The sequence below is a fragment of the Lissotriton vulgaris genome, chromosome 4_1, assembly GCF_964263255.1.
Source record: "Lissotriton vulgaris chromosome 4_1, aLisVul1.2, whole genome shotgun sequence".
Lineage (NCBI taxonomy): Eukaryota > Metazoa > Chordata > Amphibia > Caudata > Salamandridae > Lissotriton > Lissotriton vulgaris.
The window spans coordinates 636,782,488-636,798,661 of record NC_141691.1 but is presented as its reverse complement, the minus strand read 5'-3'; positions in this window follow the sequence as shown (position 1 = coordinate 636,798,661).

Sequence of the window (16,174 nt, the reverse complement as noted above, 5' to 3'; positions counted from 1 at the left end):
TTAGGGACGGAAAAGAGGTATATCTGAATGGAGATGAGTGTACAGAAACACCAGATCACTCGTTGATGTGTAGGCACATCCAATTGCATGGTTCATGTAACCAGAACCGCCCTAATTTAGCATGTGATTGAAAAGGTGCACTGGTGCCTGCTATAGTCCCGACTTTTACCTTATTAGTTAACAGGAGTTATTTACTTTTAAACAATGAGGATTGTTGTGGTTTATTGAAAGGCATAGCTTATGTTGTAACAGTGAGTGAGCGTGTCGTTTGCTGTAAGAATGTGCTTTATCCACTCCCGCATGGGAACCTGGATGTTTCCATCTGGCCGAGAATTCCGGCCTTGAAGTCAGAGTTCAATAAGATGAGCAGAATGAGAGCCTTATTGTCACAAAAAGAAGTTGCCCTGACATCTGCTCGCGAAACATTTGTCCTTCACGTAGCTAACACCCGCACAGAAGTGCATGCCTTATTAAATACTGACCTTCCTTTACATTTTGGTGAGCTGATTCACACAATCTTTAACGCATCCTCCACTTCGGAGCAGGCTCATTTTTTTTAAAGTAGTAAGCGGTGGCTTAGTGACTTCTTTCCAGAAAATATTTGGAGTCATTCCAGCTTTCCTTCATTCGATATTCTCTGGTCTATTTGGTGGACTTCCTGTTTTGCTGGCACTGGATGCTGGTTTTTTGTTACTATTTTGTTTATTGCAAAATGGATGTCCGTTCTGTCTTCGCAAATGAGCGGGAGCAGTTAGCACTGTTTCGCAACAGGATGCTTGAATACTATGGTGTGCTGCCACTTGCCACTTTGAGTGCATCATATGGATTATCGTTTCGATTTTCCTATTTCATCTGTGTCCAGCCTGTATTTCATTGCCTGAGCTGTGATTTCATGTGGGCCCTGGATTTGTGTCTCTGCAATTTGGTGTCTCCTGAAGTGGATTATGATCATCTCATGAGTCCCTTAGTTGCTCATGAATTGCTTTGTTCTGACGGAGGGATTATGGCCTTTGCAGCGATGCATGGAGTTCTGGGTCGTTGGAATATATTTGCAGCGGCGCAAGATTTCTTGCCACACAACTTCATTGAGAACCCACCGAGTTGTCATCTGATGGTACTAGAGGCTCCGGTAATTGAAGAGCATGTATGTTCTTTCTCTCTATTAAATTGGATGGCTGACTTGTTTTCGGATGATAACAGTGACTTCCTTTTGGAAGCGGTTGCTGCTTATTTCGCCTACTCAGTTTAAGGCTTACTCCTATTGAAGCCATTGATTTCTTGCTTTTTTCTTCTCTCAAACGTTTTCCAAATTCTTATGGACATTTTAAAAAAAACTACAGACCTATTGGCTTTAATAACAGTGGACATTACAATGTCGTGCTGGTGAGATTTTGGATTTTTATGCGGACAAAATTTTTCCTCACCTACTCGATTTAGAACGGAGCTTTTTATTGAACTCTGCTTTCAACAATTGAGTCCCTTTTCTTATCTTATCTTATCTTATCTGATACGTGCTCGGATCAAGGGAGGGTGATATATGGATAGATGTAGCCTGATTTCTGTGTTAAGTTAGCATGAGCTTTTTGTGAGTTTAAACACCATTTTTCCTTTCTGCTGCTTTTTGCACATTGCACACATCTGCTGCTTTAGCTTTGAGCCTAGTAAAATGTTTTCGGTTCATACGAGAATAATATGTTGTTACACCGATATCAGCCTTGCTTGGCGAGCTCTGTCTGTACAGTGAGTGCTGAAACCTTCAAGGATATCTCAACACAGTAGTTGTTATGAGCACTGATCTTCGCACGTCCCTAGACATAACATACATGCAGCTGCAGCCAAGTTCTGGCTTTAGGCGCGTTTTTTATTGCTTTGCACAAGAGCATAACACACACTTGATGGTGCTTCGCATGCAGAGAGCTGGTTGCTGATGATGTGATCCCTTACCACTAGGATCTTGAGGTATGGGGCCGCTCTGCTAAAACCCACAAGAGACCTTCTTAGATATAATATAATATACTAGCTAGGGAGGGTGAGAATTAGGTTTTGTTAAACCGTATTCATTTTAGCATAATACTATGCTTGCACCGTTTGTGTTCTATGGACTAGTGACTATGCTGATTACTTTGTTTCTTATAATATGTTTGCTTGTATTAGCTAAGATACTGCGCTTGAGAGCACGACATTAGTGAATAAACATTTCAAATATGCACGTGTCCTCTTTTACTCCTTGTTCTGGATTGAAATGATTGTATAACGAAAGAGTATTCATGTGTTCCACGTTACCTGAGGTGTACTAAGTTCATGTTCTGGTTTGTCTAAGCATTGGGAGTTTATGATGACCAATGAGACACTGATTGCTAGTCTGGTAGGGGATTTGTGGGTACTAAGGTGAGTTTTGGCACACCCTAATTCACTGAAGTTCCAAGCCTCTATGCACAGTTCTGTCTGAGCACGGAATCCCTGCGACAAAGCGAGAAGCAGAAGGCGGAGGAGGCCTAGTGGCCGACAGGCCCAAGGACTTGGCCGTAACCCGGGAGTCTGCCTTATTGCCAAAGAGGCAAATGCCATCAAAGGGCATGTCCATCAGAGTGTTTAGGACATCCTCTGAGAAGCTAGTTGGCCTCAGCCAGGCTTGGCGCAGAAGCACCACCATCGTGGAAATCGCCCTGCCCAGCGAGTCGGCAGTATGAAGCCCACAACGGATGGTAAACTTAGCTGCATCCCTCAGAGCTGCAATAGCTTGGGAGAGTACTGTCTGGGCCTTCTATGGATACTTAGGCAGTACCCGTGCAACCATGTCCTACACAGAGTGGGAATAACGGCCAAAGAGGCATGCAGTGTTCACCGACCGCTGCTCTAAGCTGGCAGATGAAAACAGCTTTTTGCCAAGCTGCTCCAGCTTCTTGGATTTCCTATCCGGAGGGGCGAACGGGAACACGCTCTGGGAAGCAGAGGCATGGACAACCAAGCTCTCAGGAGCGGGGTGTTGGAAGAGAAAGAGGGGGTCGCCCTGAGCCGGGCGATGGCGTCGGGCCATGTTCCTGTCCACAGGAGCTCCTGTGTTGGGCCTGGACCAGGTGCCCAAAAGAATGTCAGAAAGCGCCTAATTGAAAAACAGCAGTGGCTCCGCAGAGGTAGCCGCCGGCTGAAGCCCTTCCGTCAGGTGGTTAGTCCTGACGGCCACTGTAGGGAGTTTGAGGTGAAGGGCCTCGGCCGCCCTACGCAACACCACAGTGTAACTTGCTCCCTTCTGCGTAGCCACGGACGGAGGAGACAGCATGCCAAGGTCAGGTGAGGTGTCAAGACCACTGGCATCTCCCAGTCTGGATTATAACCACACTGTTGTGTGAGAGGGTCCTCAGACCCCTCCCAGTCCTCCTAAGTCTGTGAAACAGGCTAAAAATAAGAAGGACAGGGGAGGAGCTACGCGGGCATCCAAGATGGTCGCGTGAGCAGAGAGCTCCCGAGACCCGCGCCGCCCTTCTTTATCTATCCTGCAATTATCCTGATCACTTCGACGGGCTTTTGAAGTGCTACTCTCACTGATGCTGACGATCCTTTTTTGGTCGAAATCGGACCTCGGGGACCATTTTTCTGTCGTCTTCAACTCTCTGGCCTGCCCACGGACGCAACCGGGGTCTCGGCTGCCTACTATGGCCGAGCTGTAATGCAACAACAACGGCTGCCTGGCATCTGGCCCACCGGTGGTGTACCACTTTCACTTTCGGTTTCCGGCCTCATTGTCTCTGTCTTCTCCTACTCTGTCTTCGCCTGCTGCCCTCACAGTGCACACTTTCCATCCTTGGGCTGGCAAGGAGGCCTGCGGTATTCCCTCTTCGGACTACACTTCGGAGTTTCTGGACTCTTCTCCGTCCCACTGCCCCCTTTGGGTTCTCGGCCGTCACCGACTGCAACTTGGCGACAAAACCCGAGGTCGAAAAGCGCAGGAAGACTGTAACCCGGGGGGGGGTCGATCCAGTCCAATATGATCGAACGCTACACCCAGCCGAGAGGCTCCCCCGGTGTCACCAGCATGGGCGCTGAAGGACCTCAAACGGACATGTCGTCTTCCTCTGAAGTATCGCTCCAAGACCTATTGGCTGCCATCTCTGGACTTAAGGCCGATATGAGTCAGCAATACGAAGCCATTGTGTCCAAGATAGACACGGTGGCTGTGGATGTTACTCTTATTCGAGCCGATCTAGCCAAAACGAACGAGAGAGTGAAGGCACTAGACCTGAAGGCGTCGAGCCTGGTGACTGACATGGCGGAGGCGCAATCTGAGATTGGGAATCTGCGTTCCTCGCATGATCTGCTGCTTAAACGTATGGAGGACTACGACAACAGGGCCAGGCGGAACAACATACGCCTAGTTGGAGTGCCGGAAAGTGATGGTGCTGCCTCGATCGACTTATTGGTCGAAGAACTTATCGTTGCTAAACTTGCTCCGGTTGCACTCAGTAAGTTCTTTGCCGTAGAGCGCGCCTATCGTTTCCCAGGAGGACAAGTGAAACCAGGAGGCCCGCCGAGGCCTATCATTGCAAGGCTATTTCACTATCGAGACAGAGACGCTATCCTGCAGGCCGCCCGTAAACACGGCCCGTTGAAATATGACAATAACTCTATCTCCATCTATCCTGATTTCACTCCCCAAGTGCAACGACAACGGTCTGGGTTTCTCGGAGTGAAGCGTCACCTGAGGGACCGGGGACTGAAGTATGCCATGTTGTTTCCTGCCCGACTGCGGATTGAGTTCAGAGAACGTGCCTACTTTTTTGATCAGCCGGAGCGTGCTGCCGACTGGTTAGACTTGTTGCCGACAGATGACTCTGAGAGCGGTGGCCCTGGCGGTGCGGAAGGTGGTGCAACGGCCCAGGAGTAATATGGGCCCCCGGAGGTCCGAATTGAGACTACATACTGTACAGAGTAACTTAACTGTATGTTCTATGTTTATGCCCGTGGCGGTGCGGGAACGGGTGATTTCTCCCTTCCTCCTCGGGGGGTCTTTGTGTAGATCAGATGGGGCGACAGGCACACTGCAGTTGGGGGTGGCTTTTTAGTCAGCAGGGGTGCAGGGAGGGGGGTATTGTAACGGGTTTCTGTTTGGGGGCTGGTTCCTGGGGACTTGGTTGTGTTTCGTTTTGTTTGTTGTGTTTCATTTTTCATGGTATTTCACTGATTGCAATTATTCCGAACTTGGGGTTGTGGAGGGGGGTTGGGGTGGATTGCCTTTGCCGCGATGGGGGGGGGGTGAAATGCGGGTTCTTTCTTGGAACGTCAACGGGTTGGGTGACAGGATAAAGCGGGGTATTGTGTTACAATTTTTGAGGCGCCATGCCCCTGATGTTGTGTTCCTTCAGGAAACCCACTTAATCGGTAATGCTTGTAAGGCCCTCGACCGCCGGGGTTACCGCCTGGTCGCACATGCTGGTTTCACCTCTGGGTCCCGGGGAGTGGGTATCATGGTGAACTCCTCCCTAGCTCTTGCTATTGACGAAGTTATACTTGACGACCGCGGGCGGTATGCTGCTGTCTCTGGGAGGTGGGAGGGCAAACAAATTGTGCTGGTTGCTGTTTATATCCCCCCGGGACTGCAGGCTACCACCTATGCCGATCTTGGCAGGACTCTTCTTGGCCTTCCTGATGGATTGTTAATCATGGGCGGGGACTTCAACTCTGTTATGTCTGGTGACTGTGATTGGCTTCCCCCTAGAGTCCTGCTGCCATCCCAGATGTGGCTCAATGAGATGGCTGATACTTTTGGCCTGGTGGATGTTTGGCGCTCACTACACCCTTCACTCCTGCAGTATACTTTTCACTCTGGTGTGCATGGCAGCCTCTCTCGTATAGATTATTTTTTTATGTTAGCCTCCACTCTGTCCACTGTCCGGGAGGTACGACATCTTCCCCGGGGTATCTCTGACCATTCCCCCTTGATGATTAAGATTTCGGTGGGTGGTCCACTTGGTAACAGGATCCCCCCGGTCCCTTCCTGGCATTTCCGAAGCCCCCGGCTCCGCTCAGATTTGGTGAAGGCAATTGATTGTTACTTTGATGAGAATGTGGGCTCGGTCACCTCCCCCTCTGTTCTTTGGGAGGCCTTCAAGACGGTTATCAGGGGTTCCGCTCTATCACTCATTGCTGCTGAGCGTAGGGTAAAGAGGGAGGCTGTTCTGGCCCTTGAAACTGAGATCACTGCGCTTGAAAGTGAGCTGGGTGGGGATGACACGCCTGCATTGTTGCACACTTTGGAACTAAAACAAGCTGACTACAAGGCTTGTGTCACTGATGCTGCTAAGTTGATGCGAGCGAATCAACTAGGCCGACTGTATGATGTGGGTGACAAAGCTAGCAAGCTCCTGGCATGGCTGGATAAGGCTGAACGAGCGAGTCGTGTTGTGCCTGTCATTGTTCGCGAATCCGGTGAGAGTGTCTCCGACCCTGGTGAAATTGTCGATTGCTTTGTGGATCACTTCCGGAAGGTTTATACGCCGGTTAGTGATTGGGATGAGGCTGATTCCAGGCTGCTACTGCGAGATATAGCCCTGCCTACTGTTTCGGAGGAAGATGGTCTTGTCCTGGAGGCCCCCTTTACCGTCGATGAGATTGCCCTTGCTATCCGATCGTTACGCTCGGGAAAGGCGATGGGCCCAAATGGGTTGCCCATCGAACTTTACAAACTTTGTCCGGACAAAATGGCCGCCCATCTGCGCAACATGTTTCTCGAGGCGGTTGAGGCTGGAAGCCTCCCCCTCGAGCAGCGCCTAGCTACCATAGTGGTCATTTATAAGGATGGCAAGCCTCGTGACCGCTGCACCTCCTACCGCCCCATCTCTCTGCTGAACGCGGAACCCAAAATCCTGGCCAAGGTTCTGGCCAATCGGTTGCTGAAGGTGATATGCGACTTGATCCATCCGGATCAATCCGGTTTCATCCCGCATAGGAACACGGCCCTTAACCTGCGTAGGCTCCACAGTGTTCTCGCGAGGGCTCAAACTCTCGCCGAGCCGGCAGTGGTCGCCTCCTTGGACGCCACTATGGTCTTCGACACTATCGAATGGCCCTACCTTTGGGCGGCTCTCGCTAAGTTTGGCTTTGGTCCTAACTTCATCGCATGGGTCAGGCTCCTTTACGAACAACCATTGGCTCAAGTAGTGGTAAATGGTAGATGCTCTGACCCCTTCCCATTAGGCCGTGGCACTCGTCAGGGCTGTCCGCTCTCCCCGCTTCTATTCGCATTGGCGCTTGAGCCCCTTGCTGCGTGGCTTCCGTGGGAACCCTCTATTAAGGGGATCCGATGGTCTCCAGATCTTGAGGATCGTGTCTCCTTGTACGCTGATGACATCCTTCTCTATCTTACTTCCCCTCAAAAGTCGCTTAACGTCCTCTTCGATGTTCTTACGTCCTTTGGTAAGAACTCGGGATTAGTCATCAACTGGACCAAGTCCTGTGTTTACGTTATAGCCGGGGCGTTGCCACCTCTGCCTCGCAGGTTCCCCATATTGGTAGCGACTGACGGCTTCAAATATTTGGGGATCTATGTCTCTACGGTCTCTTCGGTCCGCTATGAGCGGAACTTGTATGCTCCGCTCCGCAGACTCAAGCAGGACGTGCGACGGTGGCGTGAATTGCCCCTATCCCCATTGGGCCGAGCGGCACTCTTCAAAATGATGTCGCTCCCCCGATTTCTTTACGCCCTGCAGAATTTTTTCGATCCTGTCCCTGCTCGCTACTTCCGTGAGGTTGAGAGTTTACAGCGACAACTGATTTGGGATGGTCGTGCCCGTATTGCCCTGTCCAAGCTCACCCTCTCATGGTACGACGGTGGTATTGCGTTGCCGGATATTAGACGCTATTACTGGGCCTCGCACCTGAGCGCTATCAACCATGCGACGTACTCATCGGAACCTGCCCCCGCCTTTGCTTTGGATAAACTATTACTGCCCGGTGGCAACTTTAATAGGGCTCTGTACTCAAAGTCACCCTTTCGACTCCTTACAGGCCCGACGAAGTGTGCAGTGCGGGCATGGAGAGATGCTACTGTGGCCACGGGCTGGGGTGGTAAGCTGACGCGTATGACGCCACTGTATGACTCGGATCGGTTGGGTAATCTGTGGAAGACGAAAGGATTTGAGAAATGGGACATGATTGGGATCAGTAAGGTGGGGGATCTGTGGGCACGGGGCGCTGTGAAATCCTTCGAGGTATTGAAACTGGAATACCGGCTAGATGATAGGGAGCACTTCCGGTATATGCAGGTTCGACATGCCTTGTCCTCCGTCTTTCCCTCTGGTACCGATATCCCGCAGTCCTCCCCTTTGGAGGATCGTGTTTTAGACGGCCATGTCCCCGATAGCACTATTTCCTTAATATATAAAAAGCTTGTCAATAACAGGGCTGACCAACTTGAGAAACTTCGTGCTTCCTGGACGGCTGACGGGCTCGAACTCGACGACGAGGACTGGCAGTCAGCTGTATCCTCCCCTAAGGAGGTGGCTATCCCGGCTCGGCTTCGTTTTGTCCAGCTGAAGATCCTCCACCGTGTGTATCTGACCGGAATGCGTCTGGTACGAATGGGTTTGGTTTCGGATGGACGGTGCAGGCGTGGATGTGGTATGGATGGTACCTTCCTTCATGTTCTGTGGGAATGCCCGATGATTGCGGCCTTTTGGTCTAGAGTACATGATGTTATGGGTCGTGTCACCGGGATCCCCCTCCTTCCCGAAGCACGACGTTGCCTGCTCAATGTGTGGGAACCTTCGGATTGCAATGCTGCCCAGACACTTTGGGTTACGTTGGGCAACATGGTCGCTAAGAGAGATATAGCGCAGCTCTGGGGCTCCCCTAGATTACCATTGCTCAGTGCCTGGAAAGAGAACATGGACTGGTGCATGTTCCGAGAAAAAACTCTATATGAGGCACGGGGGCGTCCCAAGAAATGGTCCAGGGTCTGGGCCCAGTGGAATTCGTACCGCGGAGACATTTGCTCCCCCCCACTTGACTATGAGGTTCCTCTCCCCTCTTCTCAATGATTGACGTTCCGTTTCCAATTTCCAGTATAGCCTTTGCTTTCTCCCTTGTGCTCGCCCCCCCCTCGCCATATGCGTTCCTTTATTTATTAGTGTTCTTTCCCCCCCTTTCCCCCCTCCTGCGACCCTTGCCAGTATGATACCATGTGTTTGTGTGTGGTTGTTCTTTTCGACAAAATCATAAAATTAAACCTTTTTTTCATCCTATTTGATATGGTGCTATGTTCCATTTAACAATGTAGACTCGAGAGATTGCTTTAACAACGTACTGTCTCCAAATTTCCTTTTCCACCATCCGTTTATGTCATAGCGGCCGGCCCCGCGGGGTTGTAGGCAGACGCTGTGTATTGTGCATTTATAAATAAAGGTTTTCAAAAAAAAAAAAAAAAAAAAAAAAAGAAGAAGGACAGACATAGGGTAAAAAAGGCCCCATCGGCATCAGAATCGGCGTTGAGGGATGCCATTCCGGCGCCGTGTGTGGGCTGAAACCGGGGTCGCCGTTGGGAGTACCACCAGATGACGTCGGAGGTGGTGCCGGAGGAGGGTTCGACAGTGGTGGATCTGTTATCCAAGCCCGGATCCAAGGGGGTCCTGCGGCGCATGGGCCGAAGGCGGCGGTAATGGAAGAACAGGACCCGCAGGGCCCAAAGGCGCACCGGCGTGGCCAGATGGCCTAAAGAGTCAGGCCATGGCCGGAAGAAATTCTTGCAAGAAATTCCTGCACCTGAGCAGGCGTCGCCGACGGACCTGGGAACGGCGGGTAGGCCGGCGGCTATGTCGCAGGCCCCGCCGGAGCCACGGATGTGGCACCACCTGCACCCTCAACCGCGACGGGCGAGGGTAAGTAGAGGAGCGATAATGCTTCTTTGACTTCTTTTGGGAATGCTTCGACTTACCTGACACCAGGTGCGAAGACTTAGATCCAGACGAACGATGGTGACGGCTCCACGACCAGTCCCTCGACATACCTCGGAACCGGGACCTTGAGCGGCGTGGAGCTAACTGCCTCACTTCTAGCAACTTTCGGGACCACTCCCGCAAAGTCTTCGGCGCCATAACCCAGCACTCGGGGCACGGCTTGGAGTCGCGCCCCAGGCAGTAGAGACACACACGGTGCGGGTCTGTCACCGACATCATGCGGTGACAGTCTCTGCAGTTCTTGAAGCCGGACACCAGGAGTCGATCAACTTGAAAGAATGGAGACAAAACAGCCTCGAAAAACTCAGTCAAAAAGTGACAGGGGGTACTTGCCCGGATATGCGCTTGCTGGAAAGAACTGACTTCAGCGCGCGTGAGCGCGTCTAAGTAGCTCCAGCGATGACGACACACGCGAAGCTGCACGACGATGCCTACCAACGCGCAGGGGCACTGCCGACGAAAACTTTCCGGATCCAGTCAGACGCCTGGGGGTAATTCTAAGGTAAGGAATCTATTGCTATGTGTTTCTTTCAGATTAAAAATGAAATGTTTCCGTAAAACAAATAGAAACAACATGTTAGGTAAAAATCTTATAGCACAAAAATAAAAACATAGCGCCAGTGGAATTCCCTGTTTACTTTCACTATTCAGGTACATCTCTCTAACTCCTCCATATCAGACTGGTCCCCACCAGTTAGCATTCTCAGCTTGTTCTTTTTCAGTGCTCTATCCCAGTGTCTCTTTATTTCTGTGTTGTCTTTAATCCATTTGTATTTCTGAGGTAAGCATCTCCTATATCTTTTCATTGCAACCATTTTCCTCTGTTCTATCTCATTAATGCAGCTTTCTATTTGGTTATTAATATCTTCAATTATTTTTTCAAATTTCCTCTATTCATTTGTAAAAGAAATTCAGTTTTATTTTTTTCATATTCCAAATTAAGTATACAAATAATGTTATAACTCTTACTGTAAAATGAGCATTTACTTATACATTTTCACAAATTCTTGGAATGAAGTCCTCAGGCTATGTGATGGGCGGAAGCATTAGGTACAAAATATAAAACTGAACAATATGAATGAAAGTGTATGCATTGTGAGCGGGAGAACAGCAAGATAATATTTTATTAGCCAAAAGAAAGCAAGAAGATTACTAAAAACACAAGTAGGAAAGTGCAATTTATGTTCTAGAACTGAGGGTACTGTACAACTCGGTAGCCATCACCATTGGTCCTATTCCTATTTTAATTGGTGTAATATATATAATTCTGCAGGAACTGGTGAAGAGTTCATAGTCCATGGGCTTTATTGAGTTCTCTGAATAAGGGCAGAGCCACCACTACTTTCTAATTAAAAAAAGGAAAACGTCAGACTTTGTAGCATATTGCATTTATACTATCTGAACTAGTTCCTCTCCATCCAGAAGCTGCAAGTGTTCAATCTTGTCGAACATTTGGCAACAATTTAGCATAAGCTTTATATTGTGTGGCTCTACAGGACTCAGGTTTTCCTTTTTTTTAAAAAAAACATTTTTATTAAAAAGTTTGAATTTTGCCAAAGATTCCAGTGAGTGTTACAGCACACTCATACAAGTTATAACAAATTCTACCATGACACAAATATTTCCAAACAATACAGTGCACCATGAATAGCAATCATAGAACCCAAATATTTAAATTTTTAAACAGTAGTGGGAGGAGTGTCTCCAGAACCAACAGCAGTCAGATCTCCATTGATCATTGAATTTTTCCAATTAGCTATAGGTTGCCATATCTTCCCGCCCAATGTTCTAGATCTTCGTCCCTTTCTGTCATATATTGCTTTTTCCAAATTATAGGTAGAGAGTAGCCTGGCAACCCAGATTTGAAAAGTTGGCGGTACCCTATCAAGCCATGACCTTGCTATACAAATTCGATAAACTGCGGTTATCATAAACAGAAACTCCGTGGGAATCCCCTCTACCCCTGCCAGCACCCCCAACATTATTAATTCATCTGAGAGTTTGGCCTTAAATCCCAGTGAACCCTCAATAAAATTCTCGATGGCAACCTTTAAAGAATACAGTTGTGGGCATTGGGAGAACATATGGACGATGTCTGCATTACTTGAGTCACAGCGCGGACAGGTTGTTCCCGAGTTGCCACCCCATTGTGCAATTCTGGCAGGAGTGTGGTAAAGTGAATACAGAGTCTTATAGTGCTGCGACTTTAGAGTTGCTGAACACAGAACCGTACGTCCCAAATCTAAAGACAGCTGTAATCCCTCCGGCTGTGACCCCACTTTCTCTGCCCACTTTGTAGCATATTTTACCCTATCATCACTTTTGTATGCATAGAGTTCTAGGTAAAGCTGCCGAATTGTGCAGTGAGTGCAGCGCTCTATGTAATCCATTATACGACATTGGCCGAAACCTAGTGCGCCCCCCTGTTTATTTAAAAGGTAGCTTCTTACCTGCAGGTACTTAAAGAAACTACTGCCTGTTAACTTAAATTTTGTTTGAAGATCATAAAACTGTAAGATACCCCCCTGATGATCCATAAGGTTCTCAACCTTCCTGATCCCCTTGTTATACCAGTCCCTCATGACTGTATCCCTAAAGATATCCCCTGGTAATGAGTGATTCGTGTACAGCCGTGTATAGCTATTATATCTGCCTAAGCCCACTTTTTTTGAAACCGCTTTCCAGATGTTATATGCCGCTCTTAATGTCTTGAACCTAGTATGTTTAAAGTAGCTAAAATTAATTGTGTTAAAAAAACGTCCTCGGCCACATCACCCAACAGTGCAGTATATACATTAGTGAAGCCAGGTCTGTCATCCCCTTGCTCGGTTCCCCCGCTCCCTATCAGCCCCTGAAAATACTGCAAGGCTGCAGCCCAATAGTAGAGCCTGAAGTCTGGGGTCCCCCATCCCCCCTTTCCCCTAGGTAATGTGAGGTATCGATAGGCTCTCCTAGTCTTTCCCTGCGCCCAGATAAATCTGTTAAGTATTCCTTCTAGTTTGTTAAATCATGAGTGGTCAAAGAACAGTGGAATAGCTCTAAACATATACAAAAACTTTGGGAATGTAATCATCTTAATCACATTTATACGACCCATCAGAGTCAGATGTAAATTGTGAATCCTTTCAGCATTTTCCTTAACTTTTACTAGTAGGGGTCCCATATTAAGCTCTACCAATCTGTCTAAATCAGCGGTAACCTTTATCCCTAAATATGTGGCTTCCTCAACCACTCTAGTATCATGATGTATTATGAATCTGTTTTGTACGATCTGAGTCTTCCCCTTGTTTATCAGATATCCTGAGACTGCCCCAAAGTTTGTTGCATCCTGTTCTATCTCCGGTATAGCCCTCTCTGGGTTTGATGTGATAATGGCTACATCGTCCGCGTACGCGAACATTTTATAATCCTTTCCATGCAGCTTGACTGGAAAGATAATATTATTCCTCTCTAGCCTACGCAGAATAGGGTCAATGTACAGGGCGAACAAGATGGGCGATGCTGGACAGCCCTGCCTTGTCCTGCGCCTTATCTGTACTGTCTCGGTGTAGCCCTTATTAATCCTTACTCTCGCAGTCGGATCTAGATATAGGGCCTGAATTGCTTTAATATAACCCCGGCCGATGCCAAACCACTCCAGAACTTTCCACAGATAGTTCAAGGAGACCCTGTCGAAGGCCTTCTCCGCATCCAGGAATACAGCCGCGACAGGGTCCCCTGCAACCCCTGCAGCATCTAATATAGTGATCATTTGTCTTGTGTGCTGAGTGGTCCCTTTTCCTGGAATAATCCTGTGCTGTGAAGTGCTAACTAAAAGCTCAATAACCCTGCTTAACCTTTGTGCCAGTGTTTTAGAGAAGATGGGACTCAGGTTTTCCAATGTCAATCAACCAAGGACACATTTTCTCCAGTTACCATAGCTGATCCACATTACAAGTTTAAATACAATGAATCTCATTTGGCCTTTATTCAGCCCAGCAATTCTTTACTAAAGTACTGACTCAGGTAATTGCCTGTTTCCAAGTTGCATAGGCAATCTATGAAGCTTTTCTTGCCAAATAATGTAGATCAGTTGCAGGGTTCTCCGCCCCATCCTGTCCACTGTTGAATATCACTGATGTAAGTTCTGATGTTGTGGACACCTTTTCTTAACCTATGGGTGGGGAGAGGGTGGAATCACTTTGGTCGCCATGTCAGTATTTCTTGATCAGATAACTTCTTATGACAGATTTATTGCATTCCTCCGCATACACTTGCTGGGGATAAATATGCTCTTTCATATCTTAAAGGCCTTTCTTGCAGTGATCTGATCCATGAGGGCCATGCTATTGACATCAGCAACTTCATGAAAAAGAAATGCCCAAGCCCAGCTTTTACTGCTACCAATAGGTCCTGTTGGAATGGCCCTTTCTTCATGTTCCCCATTTTCTATTGCATTTGAGGTGTAGTCATGTTTCATGCATGCACCTTAAACACCCAAGAAGGCATATGCATGGAGGGCAGACACTAACACATTACCGACCTACCTGAACATGAAAAGTAGAATCTTTGCCTCCTGGATGCACAGGAGTTGGTCATGATCCAGTTCTTTACTGGTCTACAAGGTTCTGAACAGCATTTCCCTCAACTCTACAGGTTCAAATAGTCCTTAATAAAGTTGAGGACAACCGGACGAGCTTGGTAAACCTGGTGGATCCAGCCCATCCCTAATAGGTCTAATTCGCAAACCTCCTGCAAGACTTCCCTCAGAAAAGAGGACCTTCTATCCATCAATAGGGGAAGAAGCATATTCCACCTCTATCTATGATAACTCATCTTGAATGCCTGGTTCCCTGGAGCTAGCAGTTACTCATAATGGCCTCTCCTGAGGATCTTCTGATGTCAGTCATAAAATCCCAGAAGGAGTTCAAAGGTTTGATGATTTGCTACTGAGCGAAGACTTCAACTCTCTCATTAGGTCTGTGGCCAACGTAATTCACTTTTGATCCACATGCTAGGAACAGGTATATAGGTAGACAGCTGAAAAACTTGTTTCGTGAAAAGTCTTCCTAGAATAATTCAGGGAATATTTTTGTACTTCCACAGAGTTCAACAAGCCATTGGACTGCCTGTTGCATCTATTTCCTCCTTGTTCTTTCACACCTGATTTACAAGCGTTTCGAATCAATGGTCTCTGGCAACACAAATCGATTTCATGAAAAAGACCCATTCAGAGTACCATTACATCTGCAAATCGGATTACTGTTCTGAGGGCTTTAAAAACGTGCAAAAAATATGTTATTGGAACAGTCACAGAAGGAAAATGTTACTTCTAAGCATCTGTTTTTTACCCTGTAGTGCTGCAGATACACATGCTATGCATACTCCTGACATCTAGTGTTGGGCACAGACGTTTGCAAGTTGTTTTTCTTTGAAGTCTCCTCCTTAATCTCCTTCTTCATCCCACAATGCACCACCACAAAGATTCCACCTCTGTTTATTTTCTGTCTAGCGGGTGAATACTGCCAGAGAGAATACAAGAACTCTGCATTGTATGTAAGGACTGTAAAACATCATAGCTCGCATCCAAGGAGCTGGGACAGCGCATGTGAATCAACAGCACTACAGGCAACAAACAGATGGTTACAGGGTAAGAAATATTTTATGTTTGTAGCGTGTGTACACTCTTTATGGTGAATACTCTATCAAACCACATGTCCCACACCATAGAATACTTCCCAGGCCCCAGACTGTATCTAGAAAGCTTTAGCTAGCAAAAGTTCTGTGCAGCGCTGGTACAGCTCCATGTTGACTCCACACCACGCCAGAAGTGACAGAGTTGGAGCGAATATAAGCACCATCCTTGCATGCTAATGTCAGTGTAGATTCCTACTTGGGCCATTTTAGATTGGAAAAAGAGGCCACTCTACAGAATTGGGAGGGGGGGCAGAGGAATCTGTAGTTAGATTGAGTATACAACATAAAGAGCATTACTGAAGGCAATTAGCTTGTTCTTCTGATGAACTGTAGATTCCTCACCTCAGTATAAATAATATAAATAACAAAGCAGTACTTCCCTCAAGTAAAGGGTCTGTGGAGTAGACTCAGATCATGAAGTATTGCAGGACCAAGCAGGTGAAATGCCCTTCCCTTCAGACTTGGCTCTCAAAGCAATAGTGCTTCATGATTGTATGCACAGATGTCAAGGAGATAGGCTGCCAGGGCCAACACAGTGGTAGCAACTTTAG